Consider the following 18,667-nt stretch of genomic DNA (forward strand, 5'->3'; position numbering starts at 1 on the left):
AGAAAGCAGAGATGGCAGGCAAATATCCCTTGAGGGTGCCCAGAGCAGAGCCCTGCTGGGCAAGAGAGAAAATAAAGAGGAGAAACTCTGAGAGAGATGCAGAGAGGGGATCAACAAATTTATTGATATACCATGCCACAAATTTCTTTCAACGACAGGCGTGTACTGTTTTGGTGGAGGGACGCCTGGTTGCCAAGATGAAATTACAGACTCGGGTGGACAGTCAAAAGCCGTCAACTGTCGCTGCTCAATCTCCACGCAAAGAGGCGGAGACTGGACAGGTTTGGGTGGATAACCTTCCCCTGCTGCTGCAACAGATCTTACCGACGGGGCAGTCTGATCGGAGGATCCATGGCCATGCTCAATAGCTCGGGATACCAGACTCTTCATGCCCAGTCAGGAGCCACCAAGATTACCAGGGCCCAGTGTTGGCTGATCTTCAGAACTCTAGGCGGAAGTGGTATTGGCGGGAAGGCGTACAGGAGGCCTGAGTTCCACTCGTGGCGAAAAGCGTCGCCGAGCGATTGCCATCTTGGAAACTCCAATGCGCAAAACAGCTGACATTGCACATTCTCTGCGGAGGCGAACAGATCTAAACAAGGCTCTCTCCACTGCTAAAAGAGACCTTGTGCCACCTCCGGATGGAGACGCCATTTGTGATCGACTATGCATTGACGGCTGAGTTTGTCTGCTCTGACGTTCAGAGAGTCTGCCAGATGGTGAGCCACCAGGGACATGCCCTGGCGTTCCAGCCATGTCCAGAGGCTAAGAGCCTCTTGACAAAGGGTACACGACCCCACTTCGCCCTGCTTGTAGCAATACCACATGGCGGTGGTGTTGTCGGTGAACACCTGCACCACTTTCCCTTTGAGAGAGGGAAGGAATGCCTCCAATGAAAGTCAGATCGCCCGGAGCTCTAAAAGGTTGATGTGGAGCCCGGACTCGACCGTAGGCCTCTGATCTCCGCCTCTCCCATGTGGCTGCCCCATCCCAGCAGTGATGCATCAGTCACTGTTGTGAGATATGGTTAGGAAAGGGAGATGGATCTGCCATTGACCCAATCTGGATTCGACAACCACCACTGCAGGTCTTTCGTAGTTCCCTCTGAGATCTGAACCATGTCGGAGAGATTCCCCTGATGCTGGGCCCACTGGAACTTCAGGACCCACTGCTGAGCCCGCATATGCCATCTGGCATGTTGGGCCAGCAGGATGCAGGAGGCCATGAGGCCCAGCAGCCTCAGAGTCATTCTCACCAAAATCCAGGATAGAGGCTGAAACATTGGTATCATAGCCCGAATATCCTGGACTCGCTTTTCGGGAGGATAATCCCGAAATTGCACTATGTCCAGAACAGCTCAGATGAAAGGGAGCATCTGAGAGGGAGTCAGGTGTGACTTCGGCACGTTTATAGTGAACCCCATCAAATGCAGGAGGGTCGCCATAGTCTAGAGGTGGGAGACGTCTTTCAGGAGCGTGTCTGCCTTCAACAGCTAGTCGTCAAGGTAGGGGAAGACTGGAACCCGTAACCTGCGTAGATGAGCTGCAACCACTACCATCACTTTCTTGAACACCCGAGGTGCACTGGTAAGGCCGAAGGGGAGCACGGTGAACTGTGTGAAAGTGCTTGAGACCTACCACGAATCGTAGGTAATGTCTGTGGGCCGGCAGGACAGCAATATGGAAATAGGCGTCCTGCAAGTCCAACGCTACCATTCAGTCTCCAGTGCAGAAAGGACGTGAGCTAGGGTTAGCATCTTGAACTTCTCCTTCTTGAGGAAGAGATTGAGGGACTGGAGGTCTAGAATAGGGCGAAGGCCCTTGTCCTATTTGGGCAGCAGAAAATAGCGGGAATAGCAACCACGACCTACTTATGATACAGGGACCCTCTCTATGGCTCCCTTGGCAAGGAGCACCTTGACCTCCTTGCTGAGAAGTGCCAAATGATTCTCCGATAGAAGATTGAATGATGGTGGCATGGTTGGAGGGCAAGTCTCATAGGGGAGGGAGTAGCCCCTTTGAACGATCTGTAAAACCCACTTGTCCATTTTAATGGATTCCCAGTGGGGCAGATGATTGCAAATCATGCTGCCAACTTGTGCCCGATGTCCCAACAGACTAGGAAGGTTTAGGGTGCGGGGGTGAACTGGGCGGCCTGCTGATCCCTGATCCATGAGCTTGTTGGATCCCACGTCCACGCAGGGGCTGTACAGGATGCGCAGGTTGGTGGCCCGGTGGAAATGAACGTGGTTGGGTGCCCCTTCCGTAGCTGTGAAAGGAGAACTGAGGGGTGGGGCAGGTGTGAGGAGTGGCTGCGTTGCCAAGGGACTGGGAATCCTTCAAGCACTCGAGCGTTGAGTCCACCATGTCTCCGAAGAGACTAGTGCCATCAAAGGGCATGTCCATCAAAGATTGCTGGGCATCCCCCGAAAAGCCAGACATCCTCAACCAGGCATGGCGTCTCAATGCCACCATCGATGCAACCAATCTGCCCAGTGAGTCAGTTGTATCCAGTCCCCAAAGTATCATGAACTTGGCTGCATCTCTCCCATCTGCAATGACTTGGGACAGAACGGGAGGCAGCACTTGTGCGACCGTATCATAGAGAGGATAGGAAAAGTGGCCCAAAAGGCATGCGGTGTTCACGGACCGCAGCACTAGACTGGCAGAAGAAAACATCATCTTCCTCAAACTGTGCAGTCTGTTTGGTTCCCTGTCTGGGGGAGTGGTAGGTATTGCGCCAGAGTATGATGAAGCCTCAGTGACAAGGCTCTCAGGTGTAGGTTGTTGGTTAAGGAATTTTGGGTCAGTCAGCGCAGGCCGATGGCAGCGGGCAACTATCCTATTCACAGGAGCCCCTGTGCTAGGTATTAGGACGTCCGTAAGTGCTTCATTAAAGGGAAGAAGGTGTTTGAGTTGGAGGACCCAGGCTGAAGCACTTTGGGCAGGAGGTTAGTCCTCAACTCCACAGAAGGAAGCTTGAGGTTCAAAACCTTAGCACCCCCTTCTCACCACCATAGAATATGACGCTCCTTCCTCCGTAGCTATGGTATGGGGAGAAAGCATGCCAGTGTTAGATGAGGTGTCCAAACCACTGGCATCACCCAAATCCTGTACCCAGCCCATGTCAGGGTCAAGCTGGTCTTCTAAAGGGTCCAGCAAACCCTCTACACTATCCCCAAATCCATACCTATAGCAATAGGGATCAGTATCAACCTTGGGCACAGCAAAGCACATGGAAAACAGAATCAGGGTTGAGCGATGTTGGTCTGGCTCCGGGTCGTCGGGGATTAAGTACAGGGTCAACTTTGATTTTGGGCCCAATCGGTGCTGAGAGCGTCGACGTCTCACCCGACACTGGCGAAGGTCACATTGGCACGGACATATTCTAGTTACAGATTCCTTTCCGACCCGCCCATCCTCCCCACACTGCAAACTGATTTCTAGGGACAGGTACTTCTCTTTAAGGGCCCTAGTTTTGGTGCACCATTCTCAGTGTTCTTCATGGCTCTGCACTACTGGGGTGGAAAGTTGTGAAAAGGAACTGACGTCAGCACGCTGGGATGGCGTCTATATACCACCGCAATGTCATCATGGAGACCACGACACCAACGCCATCCGCAGAGTCAACCGACGCCACCTAACGGCACGCTGGGGTACTGCTCGAAAAATCTCCGGATCCAGTCTGACGCCTGGGGAAATTCTAAGGTAAGGAATCTGCAACTAGAATATATCTCCACCAGATATATCGTTACCGAAGGTAAGTAACTGGTACATTAGTAAGAGGTATGGCATTGCCTACAATAAGGCTTAAGACAACCCATTCTGCCAACCCTTGCAGCTACAATTACTCAGTTTATCCAGCTCCCACCTTTTAATATTGATTCCCTAGATAGCCATCACCAGGATAACGACATCACAGGGCACCCAGTTGATGCCTGAAATTGCACGGGCAGCTGAACCCAATAGTGGTTCTCAAAGTTACTTATGATAGGTGTTGGTATTTTGTTTCTTGCAGCATGCAAATGCTCACTCCATTCTGTTACTCCGTCACAGTGTCTGTACCAGGCTTACACCTGTTGTCAATCTGTTTATATTCAGGTGCATAATTTTAAACTTAGCCATTATGTCTTGCTTCTGTAGCTGTTAATGCTTGCTTTATTTTTCACTTTCCATAGTGTCTTTTTACCTTTTTGTCTAGCCTTCCTTTCCACTATCCTTAGTCATCTTCCCATATTCTACCTCCTTTGCTTCAGCAGGCCATCCTGCTCTTCATCCCTGCCTCCCATCCCTACCCAGAGGCGGGCCTCCACTCCTAGACCACAAGAGACTTTCCAGTTCCTTTTCTTCCCCAAGGAATGTGTACTTATGCCCTTAACAAGCTACAAGGCTGGGATTTCAGGATAATAAATAATAAACATGTTGCAAAAGAAGTGTGGAGAAGGATTAAAACATATTTTGGAAGCCACATTTACTCCATTTCAAAAAGGTCATAACTTGGCATGCTTAATATTTATATAGGCTTTGTTTATTTTAGCTGCAGAACATCAGATTACTGGGGAACTGAAGTTTTTTCCAGGTTTTTTTCTACGTCTGAAACAGCTTTGATAATTATCTTTCCATCAAAGGTGGATCTTCAAGAGTTGTAAAATCTTCACTTATGCATTAACTTCTGGATCCAGAATAATTTTCCTCATCGCTTATGACATTTTAGGTGTATGATAGCAAAGGTCAGAATGTTCTACAACTGTAGCTCTTGGGAGAGCTCACTACCAGGGCACCTATGTTTTTTTTAGCACTGACTCATGGTTTCAATCCAACTTTAGGTTTTTTGAACAGTACTTTATGGTTATAACTTATATTTAGAACCCCTTACAACTCTGGAAGTAAAGTAAAATAGGGCAGCTCGTTGATGGCTTGTTCCCTGGGATGTTTCCTTCAGATCCCTCAGAGATACCAACAAATCCTAAATTAGATTTCTTGGATCACTTCTCCAAATCTTCAGTGTTTACTCATCTTGCTCCAAATAGCTTTCAGTGTTCGGATTACAAATCCTCAATTTTATGAATTCACCCTTTAAATGTAACCATTCTGTAAAGCCTGATATCTTGCTCTAAACTTCTTGACATCATATGTGCTGTGTGAAGATTGCAATGGGGAGAGAGAATGTAAATGTGAGACTTATGTACTGCTGCTTAATTTCACCAGCTTTACCCTCCTGTCCTGCTCTGTTTTGCCACCTCACATCTCTGCTCTGCTAGTGCCTTAGAAATACTGCTGCCTCCTGAAAGGGCCCACACCTTCACCAGGCATTTTATGCTGAATCATCTCAATCAGTACCCATTCTTCCCTGCTGTCGGAAATCCTGGTTTGGCTCTGCTCTCCCTCTCCTGTCCTACTGCCCATATAGAAGTGAACACACCGGGCCTATGTTGCCACATCCTTGGGATTCCTGAATCCTTGACCTGTTCTGCGCAACTGAGTGTTGGCTGCCAAAGAAACAGGAATAAAAAGAGTAAGGAGAAACTATCCTACTTGGTACAGTCTGCAGAAAGACCTTAGCAGGCAACCAATGACACTAGGGGACGCTGCACCAGATCTCCATACATGCATGTTGGTAGTGGAAACAAAACCCCAGCACAAGATTCGATCCCTGGTCTCAGGGACTGATGAAAACTTCTTCCGGAGAGTTGTGAAAAAAGTCACTCGTTATAAATAGATGGAATCAGGAGCACACCAGCTTCCAGGGAGTAGGCACCCCCTAAGAGGTAGTACACGGCTACCTGTGGGCTGTGGAAAAAAATACGATTACCTGAAAGTTCTTCTAACAGTGTATTATCTGCAGCTGCCCACATTACATACAGGGCGACAGCATCTTAGCGCTGCTCCCCTGGCCCTCGAGGAAATGTGCCTCTTCACTAGCGCCTGAAGTGGGGTTTTCCTCTCACTAGATGTCATCTCTGCAAGGATGAGGTCATGGGATTTTTATAGGAGCTTGACATCTCGACCTCCTTTGTAGTCGTTTGTATGTTTTGTGCTTGTATGCATCCACACCTCAACGAAACAGATTAGTTTATTCTGAAATGCAAATACTGGCAAATTAATAGAAATGCATTTTCAAATAGTATGCATCATTAAACCTATCCGCTGGGGAAAAACAAAGCTTTTCTTCATTTATATAATGGCAATAATGTACGGTACAATTTCATTCCGTATTTGTCTTTGATTTATCGGCTTTTGCCTGCTTTTATCTTCCAGATTGCCAACAGATTCACCCACCTTGCGACCTTTAAATCGAATTTCCTTTCGTTGTTACTTCTTTTAAATATATCTCTGTTTGCCTTCCATGGGTGTTGCTACATCTGACCGTAAATGCATTTTGAAAAGGTAATTTAATGTAGAGGCACTTTTATTAAGAGCTACGATGAAGTGCTGTTTGACTTCAAACTGAAGAAGCCGGCAATTACGTGTAAATCAAACACGTATTGGAAAGGCAACCTAAGGAGAACCCTATTGAAGAAGCACAGGACAGAATGCATTTCTTAATTTTTTTTATATATAATTTCTGTAACTTAATGTGTGTGCTTTCTGTTGCTTAGTCTGTCTTAAATCACCTCCTGCTTCATTCACTGCTGTGTATATCTCTGGTGCAAGAAAGCAAATTAATAAATCATAGGGAATGATTTTATGGGACATGAGGTCCGTGTTAGTTTATCTATGTCCCAGAAGGTTTAGCGGTCCATTGCTTTGACTAGGTTCCCGTGACACAAATACCTTCTTTTGCATGCTAGAACCATAAATCTGCGGAGTCAGCGAGGTCTGCTGCAGGTTTCTCTAACAACGTCTGAAGTGTTTTTTCCTCACAGTTAATGACTAGCTTATTCCGAGATGTATAGCTCGACACGGATCTCGCGTTTTTCATTAAACAGATTGTTGTGAGTAGATTGTCAACGTAGCAGATATCGCCCCTTCATTGACGCGAGAGGATTACATTGAACTGTCAGCAATATATTTTTCAAAATCACTGAAACAGATGTTTGAAAAGTACGGGGGCTAAAACAGCCCGCCCATCAGGAATGGCTCAACTATTTCTAGAGTTCCATGCAAAATTGAATTTTTCCTTTTTGGAGCCCACCCTACACTTTGAAAAGAGGCCTTCTTGCCTTTGTATCAGTAATTTGTCGCTACCGCTAAACAGAGCGCTGGACCTGCTGCCTTATCTCGCCTTATGGAAGCAGCAGCCTTATGTCACACGCTTGTATCTTCAGTGGAGAAAGTCCTCTGTCTGTCTTCATCCTACTTCTACTTTTGTGATGCATTGTGAGTTGTAAGGGTTATTGATTGATTCCTCAGAAGGGTTCCCTTCTAGTTTGTCATACTTTACTTTTGTAAATGTACACACTGTTAAATGGTAGCTCAGACCGTTCAGTTAGGTTTCATCAAGGCACTCATTTATAACTAGATTAGTCACAACGTCTTGTTATTTCTCTGCAGTTGAAAATGTTTTGAGAAGTCCAGCTCAGTCCATAATTGTGTAATGGCTTATGGAAGAGCTAACTCTGTTGGTCCTCCCCTGATGTTCCCTTTATGAGAACCCTTAAGAAGAAGTCTTCTGTCCTTTCTGTATGCAACACAGGGTCATGAAGACAGACAAGAAATTATCTTGGAGTTCCGTCGGGGTTTGTAGCCATAGGAGCACCTCTGGTTCATTTCGTCTTTAAATTTGGTCACATTCTTAATTTTATGTTCAGCGGATATTGATGTTCTTGGTGTGCCCTTTTTAGAGAAGCCATTTTCATCTCAAACCAAAAATGCACTGGCCTTGAACAACAGTAGTTTATCATGACTAGCAGGCTGTTTGTAGAATGCTTAAAAATGGTGTCAGTCCCAGATTCAGGAATTATTTTTAAGGGTATCAATGTTGAGGATCATCATGATAGATAAAAAAAATATTTTACTTTTTAGTACTCTAAGTGATTCACTGGAGTTCAGATCAGGGACCCAGATGATGATCCCACTCCTTCCACTTTCAGTCAAATAAGATCAGTAATGAATGCCATAATATGAAGTGACAGTATTATTTTGGGGGAAGAGTAGAAAAAAGAAACACTCCCTAAGCATTTTGGCTCGCTGACGCCGGGAGCATGGGCTGGACGGCATGCAACAAGAACCTTTGCAAAGGACTGACTCGTAACCCACGTAATCCTTCAAGACAAGGTGCAAATAATCTAAATATACTTGTGAACAGCAGTGTATAGTGTCTTCTAAATATCAGTAGAATTGCTTACCAGGGGATGGAAGTGGAGAGGCCAAGACTACCCCTCAGACTACTAAGATATAGCCCAAGCACCAAATACAAAGGTCTGCCAGGATGACTTGGAGTGTTTGAAGCTCGAGCAGAAATTCCAGATTAGTGGGAAGGAAAGCTCAACTATATGTGGAAGGAAGAGTTATCTTAAGCTACACTAAACACTCAAGAGAACTGAAGAGGGGCAAAGCGAAAAAAGTGCAGGGAACGCAGACGGTGTGAACAATGCGATCGGAGTAGAAAACCTACTAACCACGTTTGCAAGGCAAAATGTTACGCTGTGACTGGTGCTCAAAATCGATTAATCTTGTGTTGACTTGGAAGTGTCTGGAACCTTCTGCCTCCTTACAGAATGTTTGGGCTTTTCTAGAATGTTTTGGTTCTTCCGGAATGTTCTGGCTCTATCCATCTTGCCCCAGAAGTGATGATCTGTGTTACCCTGTGACCCATCCTACTTTGCCTGGCCAGCCGCCATTAGGCCATATGCCAGTCTCCAAGACCAGCCCATAGCAAGTTTGTATTGTGGAATCTGAGAAATGTGCTTGCATCCCTGTGGCACAATCCCCGAAGAGTATGAACTCCAGAATTCTGTGTATATTTTGAAATGTGTCACCTTTTGACATTAGACGACTGATGCTGTAACAGACTAGAGAATTTACCAGGCTCTGGGTGAATGGACAAAGGGTGCTTGTTCCAGTCCCGAAGTGAAAAAACAGTCCGGTTCTCTGGTGGTAAGAAGGAGCACAGGATCAACCAGTAGATCACTTGAGGATTATCTGAGTAGTTTGGCCGACAAGTACTTTTAAGTTTTTCAGCAAACAATGTCTTTTATTTAACTCCAGCGTTTTGAGTTTTTGTACATTAATATGTTTGTTCCTTGTACAAGGCAATATATAAGGTGTAACTGTAATTGAAGCATAGGGTTGCACCTGGACTAAATCAAATAGGCTCTTAAATCTTGGCATGTTGTGCAAAATGCTTGGATAGCTAGAGGTTGTTCCTGCAAACTCTGGAGTGTTGGGGATTCTGGGGAGATGAAGGGAGACACAGAAGTATTGTTCTTTGGTAGCCAGAGAGTACCCTGTCTCTGAGATAGCAAGCAAAAAATAGAGGATGTTTTACTCAACATTTTAGAGAAGTAGACAAAACAACTTTAGTTCTACTTTCATGTAAGCGGAGTAAGATCTCATACGCCCAGCTTTCTATTTGATAGAAGACAGTCACCAGAGTTTATGTTGGAGATATGAAGCAATACTCCTGATTGACTGTGGTATCTTCTTCATAATACCTATACTCTTATGTAGATTGCTTGAGACCTTATATAGAGGTTGGAAAGAAAATGAGATGAAGTTGAATCCTTTTCCACCACATCTGTTTTTTTCTGGCAGATCTAAATCTTTTCTGGGTAATGGAGGCATATTTCACTACCATCATGGCAGTCACTGAAACAGGATCTCTCACCAAAACCTTCCCTTTCTGTGGACAAAGAAGTCTACTCGCATAAACAGCATTTACAATACATGTATTTTCTTTAAATCAGAAGGTTTCTCACTGAAACTTCTGCAATGGTTCTTTCAAAGACTCTGTAGAATAGGGACAGGAGACTGCCCTTATAGTTTCTAGTAAGGCAAAGGATTCCCCATTTAAGGGGATGTCACCATGGGAGGGGATGATTTCATGCCAAATACCCAACTAAGCCCTTTCATGAGGTTGGTGCGAAAGAGGAAACGTGGAAGCTCCAGAACTCAAACTGGAATTCTCCAAGGAGGTGCCAGTTCCTGCTTCAACAAATGGAAAAACAAAACTGTCCTCAGAAAAGGTGTTAAAAAAAGGCTTCTGAGCAGTCTACACACAACATAAGCCAACAAAAAGATTTTTCTGACGCCCTGCCCACTTTCCCAATTAACCTGTCATTAATGGTCCCACTGCAGCTGAAGACCACATAGGTGACTGTTTTGACATTGATCATGACACCACCACAGCGCTTGATCGCAGCGGTACTATTAATGATACCATTTGTGACAGTAGATATAATTTATTTGCCAGCATTGGTAGCCCCTTTGTTTTATAGACAGTTAACTCTGAAGGTATCAATGCACTGACGCGTCCACATGAATTAATTTAGAAGTTGTTGTGGATGTCTGTGACAGGGAACAGGTTTCGGGCTCAGCTTACTTCCCAGCCCAACTGAAAATCCACAGCATACCATATTATGGAGAGGTTGAATATATAAGGCAGCCAAATGGAGACATATATAACCCCTGCAGGGCAGACTTCAAGAAGGTCGCTGAGGGGACTACGAGCACCCCTGTGAGCCTTGATATCACTACAGAGACCCACACACAGTGCAAGTTCCTCTTGTTTTCTTGACTATCCTGCATCTGATAATTTAAACTTTCCAAAAGTTAGTTACTATGCACCACAGGGGCTTCTCCCAGTGATGCCCCAGCAACATCCTCTGGTACCACCATCACAATGGCTGCTTAAGAAGCCACTTCAATAGCCACCTATGCAACCTCCGAGTCCTCACAATGTCCCTTCTACTCTAACGGATGTGGTTGAGGAACATCAGCAAAACACTTATGGGGACATTGATCAGGAAGAAGAGGAAGGTAGAGCTCAGGAGCATGACATGCCAGTGAACATAAAGATGATGAGGAATGAAGGAATGTTTTCTTCTTGTGGCTGGAGACAAAACATCGGTGCAGCTAGATTCTTCACTGGACAACATTGCTGTGTTCCATGGCAGCTGAAAATTTCTTCCATGTAAGGCACCCTTAAGGTAGGCCCTAGGGAGCCCCAAGGGCAGGGTGCAGTGTATGGTTAAGGTGGGACATATAGTAATGTGTTTTATATGTCCTGACAGTAAAATATTGCTACATTTGTTTTTCACTGTTGCAAGGCCTGTCCCTCTCATAGGTTAACCTGGGGGTTACCTTTAAATCTGATTAAAGTGTAGATTCCCTTTGGGAGAGGATGGACATCTGGAGTTTGGGGTCTCTGAGCTCACAATTTAAAAATACATATTTTAGTAAAGTTGATTTTAAGATTGTGTGTTTGAAAATGCCACTTTTAGAAAGTGGGCATTTTCTTGCTTATACCATTTCTGTGACTCTGCCTGTTTGTGGATTCCCTGTCTGGGTCAGTTTGACAGTTGGGCTGGTTGCACCTCTCACTAGACAGTGACACAAAGGGGGCTGGGGTGTAGTCTGCATATCCTGATGTGCCATCTGTGCTGGGGGGGAGGGGTGGTCACTTACACCTGGAAGGGCTGTGCCTGTCCTCACACAATGCAGTCTCCACCCTCCTGGTGAGTGTCTGGGGCCTGGCCTGGGCAAGGCAGGACTTCACATTCCAGAGAGACTTTGCTTTGAAGTAGGCCTACTTCAAAGGAGAAATTGGGTATAAGAAGGGCACCCAAAACCACAGACTTTAGAACACTAGAAACCTCTGCCTGGAGAAGAGCTAAAGAGCTGAGGATGAAGAGCTGCCCTGCCTGTGACTGTGCTTTGTGGAGATATCCTGCAGTTGCTGCTTCTGCCAGAGTAAGAGAGCAAAGACTGGACTTTGTGTGCCTTCCATCTTGAGAAGAAATCTGCAAGGGCTTGATTTTGAGCTTGCCTCCTGTTGTTTGAAGTCTCAGGGACAACAAAGACTTCTCTCTGCCAGCACCTGGAGTCTCTGGAGAGACTCCTTCCCTGACAAGTGGTGCCCTATCCAGTCCCTGGGCCCTTGAAAGGAAAAGCTGATATAAATTCAAGGAAAACAACTTCGGATGACTCTGGACCATTGCCGCTGCTGAATCAGGTGACGCCTCCTGCAACCGACTCCGTGATCTTCGCTGGAACGCGACAACCTTCGCAGGCCTGACACCACTGCAGCTCTGCCGAAGTCCGTGACTCCATGGAACTCCCCGCACCACGTCATGACCGACGCCGCTCGAAGTGCGCAGATTCAACGTTTCGCACATACGCCGCAATCCCCGACTTCACACATCTGCTTGTTTTCACTCTTCACCAAAGGTACTGTACCAGGGGGTCTGTGTAACTCCATGGCTGACACCGCTGGTGTCGGATTGTTGGGGACGACTCTGTCACAACGCCGTGTTAACACCTTATTTTTTAATTTAATCTTTAAAAATTCATAACTTGACTTGTGTATGTCGGATTTTTGTCATTTTGGTCTTGTTTTGATAAATATTTCCTATTTTTCTAAACTGGTGTTGTCATTTTGTAGTGTTTTCATTACGTTACTGTGTGTGTTGGAACAAATACTTTACACCTAGCACTCTGAAGTTAAGCCTACTGCTCTGCCAAGCTACCAAAGGGGGTAAGCAGGGGTTAGCTGAGGGTGATTCTCTTTTACCCTGACTAGAGTGAGGGTCCTTGTTTGAACAGGGGGTAACCTGACTGTCAACCAAAGACCCCATTTCTAACACTCACTCATGCATTCCCAGTTGAAACACAAGAGATACAAGATAAGATTTTGTTAGGACTACAGATCCTCAGGAACGGTACCACCCAGAGGCCCATCTTCCAGCAGCTTGGTCTCTGTGTATAAGCGTCCGGAGGAGCAGAGTGGCTAAATGGGGGAAGGGAATGTGGGGTAGATACACCGGGGAGGAGATCTGCGAAGAGAAAATGATAACTCAAATAATCACTGGGTAACTGGTAAGTTGCATATGTAGATATTTAGCAGTGGTTAATAATCTCTGTACTCATGCCTTACATAAACAGTACACTACATGCACAATTCATAATGTCATCAAAAACAATACATTTCAATATTTAACCTGGCATAAACTATTCTTGCATAACTTACTATCTTCATTAATGTCAGATACAGCAAATGAAAGGATGCCCATTAACTTCTTGACCGCGTTTGTTCACTATGTTTCACAACTCAAACATCATCACATAAGGCAACAATACGAATTATCAGTCTTCCCCTCCCATGAAACAAAGAATGAATGGAATGTGTTTCCACGAGGAATGTTTTAAACATACAAGTATAGTTAGAGTGAATCAGAATCATGTCCCCCTTGTAAAACAAGTTTAATGAAACTTCAATACTGGGAATAAGGACACAGGGTTAATGTTGCCAGGGAACTCTTCACACAGTTCGTGTGTACAGTAAGCAATATGTTGGAATCCCAAAAAAACCCGCATACTTGAGCACCCTATATCCCATTGGATGCCCGTTACAGGACTGAGCAGTCTCAAGCGGGCAATGTATACAAGCTGCACCAAACAGCCAAAACCGGGCACAATACACAAAACAAACAGAGCAGTTACAGAACCGGCAATGCTCGCAGGGGGCAGCCGTCCGCATCCGACCACCGACTGGAACCGCAGTCCCCGAACACAAGCCCGACTTAGCTTTGTATCCCATGAGGATTTACAGGTCCAACACTGCAGGACATGAGCCGCGGAGCTGAAGGGACGAAGGATTCAGAATAGAGTCGCTGCCTGACTCTTTAAATATCACACCAGTCAGCGCATGTTCTCATATTCTGCCGAATTTGGAGTTTTGCAATCATGGCGGCCATTTTGGAGTAGAATGTGTTGCAACAAAACCACCATGATTTTCCTTATGGTTCATGCTGCTTCTCGCATAATCGCTCCTTCCTGTTATTTAGGTCCAGAGAGCGAAATGGGTATACAAACAACGCACTGTGACAGTTTTCAACACATTTATAGAAGCAATCATAGTCTTGCATAGAGAGTATGAGCTGCGATAATTAGGGAGATGAAACAGAGCAACGTTACCAGCATTATGAACATGGTGAAAAGAATAAACAGTTCAGTCATGGCAAATGATTTCTAGATATTCCTCCCTAACACTAACCCTATACTCCGAGCATAGTGAGTGTTACTTTTTCCTTCGCCCCATCTAAGAAGATAGCCTTGGCCCTCATACCCAGAGAACTGGATAAATAATCAGCCTATAGTTTAGATGGCAGTCCGTCTCTGCGAACAGGTAGATCAGCGCCAGCAGAGCTGCATCAAACGAAGCATTCATCCCCAAATGATCGCAGCTGGAGTTCCCTTCTGCCTCCCTAGTTCAATGCATTGTTTATATAATCAAAGTCAAACCTTGTTAGAGGCACAGCTCTGATACAATACCTTGGCTTCTACTCGGGATTATTGCTAGTGATGAAGAAAACAGAAGAAAGGAGGAGGATCCTGGACCTCTGAGGACTCAACAAGAATCAGTCCCTTGAAGATCACCTTGCAAGGGGTCCTTTGGTTATTACAGAAAGGAAACTTTCACACCCCCATATTCCCAGACCACAGGCGGTCTAGGATTCTCTGTGGCAGGGCAGCACTTCAAAACCTTCACTTTCAGCCTGAAATATACCCTCTTGCCTGATATTCACTAAGTGTCTTGCCCTTGTGATGGCGTTTCTTTGGCAACAAATTCACCAGATGTACTGATTGTTGTACTACTGGGTAGTAAAGGCACCCTCTGCGGAGGAAGCCTATGCTTTCCCGACACCTGTTTGAGCTATTTCCAGCTGGACCTGAGACCCATTGTCTAAAAGCCCTTAGTCAGACGTCTGCCAGCAGGGATTTCCCTGGCTCTGACTGACTGTTAAACCTCCACCTGGCCCTCTGCCAGCAACAAAAGCCTTTTTGGTTTTGATTGGCTGGTGCCATCGCAGGCTCCAGGCACACTGTCCCTGGATCCAACCTGACACCAGTTCCCTGGATCAGAGTTCAGCTAAATATTGACTATTGTATTACTGTGAAGTTACTAAAGCACAGCCAGTGGTAATGGAGGGCTCTCTGGGCATTTGCCTTGGCACCAATATCTTTAGCGTTTTGAGGTCTTTTTAAGCCCTTGCTCAGATGACCAGGATTTTCAGGCTGCTCCAAACGATGGTGTGTATGAGGGGGCTAAAATGCGCTGCTCCCTCACTATACAGATGAATGACCTAGTTAGAACTCCAAAATGCAAGTGGACTCAATACATCACTAGAAACTGAATCAGACTGTCCATTCGGAACTTCCATTGAGGAAAGTGCCTATTTTGCTTTAGTAGCATTCAGAACTCGAGAGGTATTGCAACTGCGCCACCCGTAAGTCATCCTGTAGCCAGGCACCACAGACCAGATCCCGTTAACACAGCCTTTTTGACTCCACACCCATCAGTAGAAAGTCCTGTAGTGTAGGCTTCTGCAAGCAAAGTAAACCAGAGTGCCTGTCCCTCTGCTCCGCCTGACAGAATGTCTAAATGCATTGATTTGCTTGTTTGGATTGTGTTTTCCTCCACCAGCTTGGCTTTACTTTCTTTGAACACAGTCTGTCTGATAGGCAGAAACACCCACACCCTCTGGGATACAAGGGAGCAAGATCTTAAACACCCTCCCAGAGGTGTGTCGGAATACTTTTGGCTGGACGATCTATGACAAAGAGGATGCAGCAAAGTACATCTTGCGGGCTGGACTGGACACCACAGACTCTACAGTGTGTACTGTGGATACTAGTTCAGTTATGCACCATTATGCCTGGATGTATGCCATGGATTTCTCCATGGACATGCAGGCTTCCTTTAAGGACATGCCTTTTGGGCTCCATCCTGTTTGAAGTCCAGGCACACGTAGCAAGAACCGCAGCGCTCTTGAGGCTCCAGAGGATGTAATGGTGGCAGAGGATGGAGTCATCAACAGCATGGCCATGCCTCATCTTCCTTTTCCCATGTTGCCACCAAACAGTTCTTAGGGACTCTCTTGTGGCTAGTGAAGAGTAGAAAACGATTTATTCCTCACATCTGGCACACAGTTACATCATACCAATGGGTTCTGCTGATGATTCATTAAGGATACGCCCTTCCCTTTCAGTCCAAACTCCCACCCTCTCCAGTTCTTTCTGTTTTTGCTCAGACCTCAGTAGAACATGTCTCCATCCTTGCCAGAGAGTTCAGTCATTACTGACCAAAGGAGCAATGGAGAGGCTGCCTCAGAAGGATAGAGGCAGCAGGTGCTATTCCTGTTATTTTCTGATGCCCTAGTAGCACATTGAACCCAAGCAGATCAAGAATCGAATATTGAAAGTTCAAGCTGACCATGGCCTAGGTCCTCTAATGTCTAACCCCGGGAACTGGATGGTGCCCTTGGATCGCGGGGCGCATGATTTCATGTTCCCGTCTTGCTCATCTTGTAGGCCCACAGGCATTTCCTCTGCTTCGGTGTGGGGATGGATAACCGATTGCCCACAGGTGTTCATGAAGGTACTGTGGCTGGTCATGGGCCATCTTTGCAAGCTGGGACAGCATGTCTTCCCATACCTCGAGGACTGTTGAAGGCGGGCTCACCAACTACGTGTAACCATGTTACATTCTTCTCTGAGGTGCTTTATAAACAACTTAAATCCCTCCCATTCCGCTGGTGCAGAGAATTTCCTTTACAACAGGAGAACTTTATGAAGTCTTGAACAAATGGCATTCAAAGCCTTTCCACCCTGCAGAGTCCAGAATATTCACAATATTCACAAATATGATCCCGGTTCTTTGGGCGCCCCTCGGGTTTTAGACCTGACAGTTCTGAGGATTCTTAGTTTTCTGGCCTTGTGTACTCAACTTGTACTTTGTGCCTGCTGGCATGTACATGCTCTCCAGTGGAGCCTCTGCCTTCAATGGGTTAAGCAAACTGGAGTGTCACACAGACCAAAATCTGTGTGTCAAAAGAGGCAGCCTAGGACCTTCAGTGGTGGATGGAATATACTAACCTGACCAGGCTGCTCTTCCTACCTGAAACAGAGCCTTTAGTGATGACAGATGCCTCAACCCTGGATTGTGATGGGTCACCTGGATCAGGTGTTGATCCAGGGCCTCTGGTCTCCAATGGTGTAGAGGTACCACATCTTTTTTCTGGGGCTGCATGCCATCCAGTTGGATTTCAGGACCTTTTTGTCCTCCATCAAGGGAGGCTGTGTGCAGATTCTCAAGGACAGCATGACCGCCATGTGGTACTACAACAAGCAGGGGTGGTACTGGGTACCACGTGCTATGTCAGGTGACTAGAACTTCAAAATGTGTCAATTATTGTCAACCACTGTCAGGGTCTCTAAATGCCAGGGCTGACCAGCCAACCAAGTGTGTGTCTGCAGGCAGAGGCACATCAACACTGATTCACTTGATGGGGCATGCCTTGAGTAGATCTCTTTGACACCCCCTAGAAACCTTGTTGTTGGGTCCTTTTTTCTCTAGAGTGTCTCCCTCAAGGTTTCATGGAGGATGAGTTCTGCGTTACGTGGGACTCCAGTCTTCTTTATATGATCCCTCCTCTAAAGTTGTTTCTCCGAGTTGTGAAGAAGGCCGGGATGTACCATGCTCTGCTCATCCTGATAGCCCCAGACTGGGCTCAGAGGGTCTGGTATTCTGACCTGTGAAGTCTGGCCTGCAGGACGACCAGCTCTCCCAACAACAGGGCATGGTTCTACACCCAAATATCAACAACTTCTCCATAAGTAGTCATTAAGTGAAACCAGCTGAGTGGGTTCAGAGTACTTGAGGAGGTGTTGTACTTCATCTTGGCAGCTTGCCGTCCAACCACAAAGTTGATCTATTCTAGACATTGGGACAAGTTTGTGGCTGGTACGGGTACAAATGGGGAGATCTGCAGCATGGTAAATTGTCCGATGTACTTTTGTTCTATCTTTAGCCCAACAAGGCCTTACCCTGTGCACAGTTAAATGTTATTTGTCTGCTCCCTCTGCCTTTCTCTGTTTGCCTGATCATATTTCTCTTTTTAAGTCATCAGTTAGGGTAGGTTTTATGGAAGGGCTTCATATATGTTCCCTTCTGCACCTTTTGTTATGCCATAATGGGACCTCAAGTTGGTTGTTAAGTTCTTAATAGGCATGCCTTTCAAGCATATGCACAATTGAGATTACTGACTCTTAAGACTTTCTTTCTCATCGTAATTACTTCCACTCACCATGTCTGTAAACTGAAGGTGCTGTGTCACTACATCCACCATATACCACTATCTTTCCAGACAATCTGGTGCTTTGGACCCAGACTTCCTTTCTGTCAAAAGTGGTATCACACTTTCATGTGGGTAGTCCATCACGCACTTCACTTTATTCTCTCCGCCACATTCCTCTGAGGAGGGGGAAAGCCTTCATCTATAGGACCCCAACTTAGCCCTTAGTTATTACATTGATCGGACTATAGAGCACTGTGTGAATAACCAATTCTTTGTGAGATTCTCTGATACTAAGAAAGGAAAGGCAGTCTAGAAACAGACCTTATCCAGGTGACTCATTCATTCTGTACAGAAATGTTACTACATGTAAAGCATATACGTACTTGGAGATGTGTGTTTGTATACATGTATAAATTGCTTTTTAGATAT

The 18,667-nt window shown here is 45.8% G+C and overlaps 1 protein-coding gene across 1 annotated transcript in view; it reads left to right on the forward strand.

Annotated features, from left to right (window-relative positions):
- The window catches only part of TMEM231 (transmembrane protein 231), a 356,655-nt gene that overhangs the window by 310,810 nt on the left and 27,178 nt on the right, over nt 1-18,667 (forward strand). The gene's annotated exons all lie outside the window — the stretch shown is intronic.

Source organism: Pleurodeles waltl, chromosome 12, assembly GCF_031143425.1.
Source record: "Pleurodeles waltl isolate 20211129_DDA chromosome 12, aPleWal1.hap1.20221129, whole genome shotgun sequence".
NCBI classification, from domain to species: Eukaryota; Metazoa; Chordata; class Amphibia; order Caudata; family Salamandridae; genus Pleurodeles; species Pleurodeles waltl.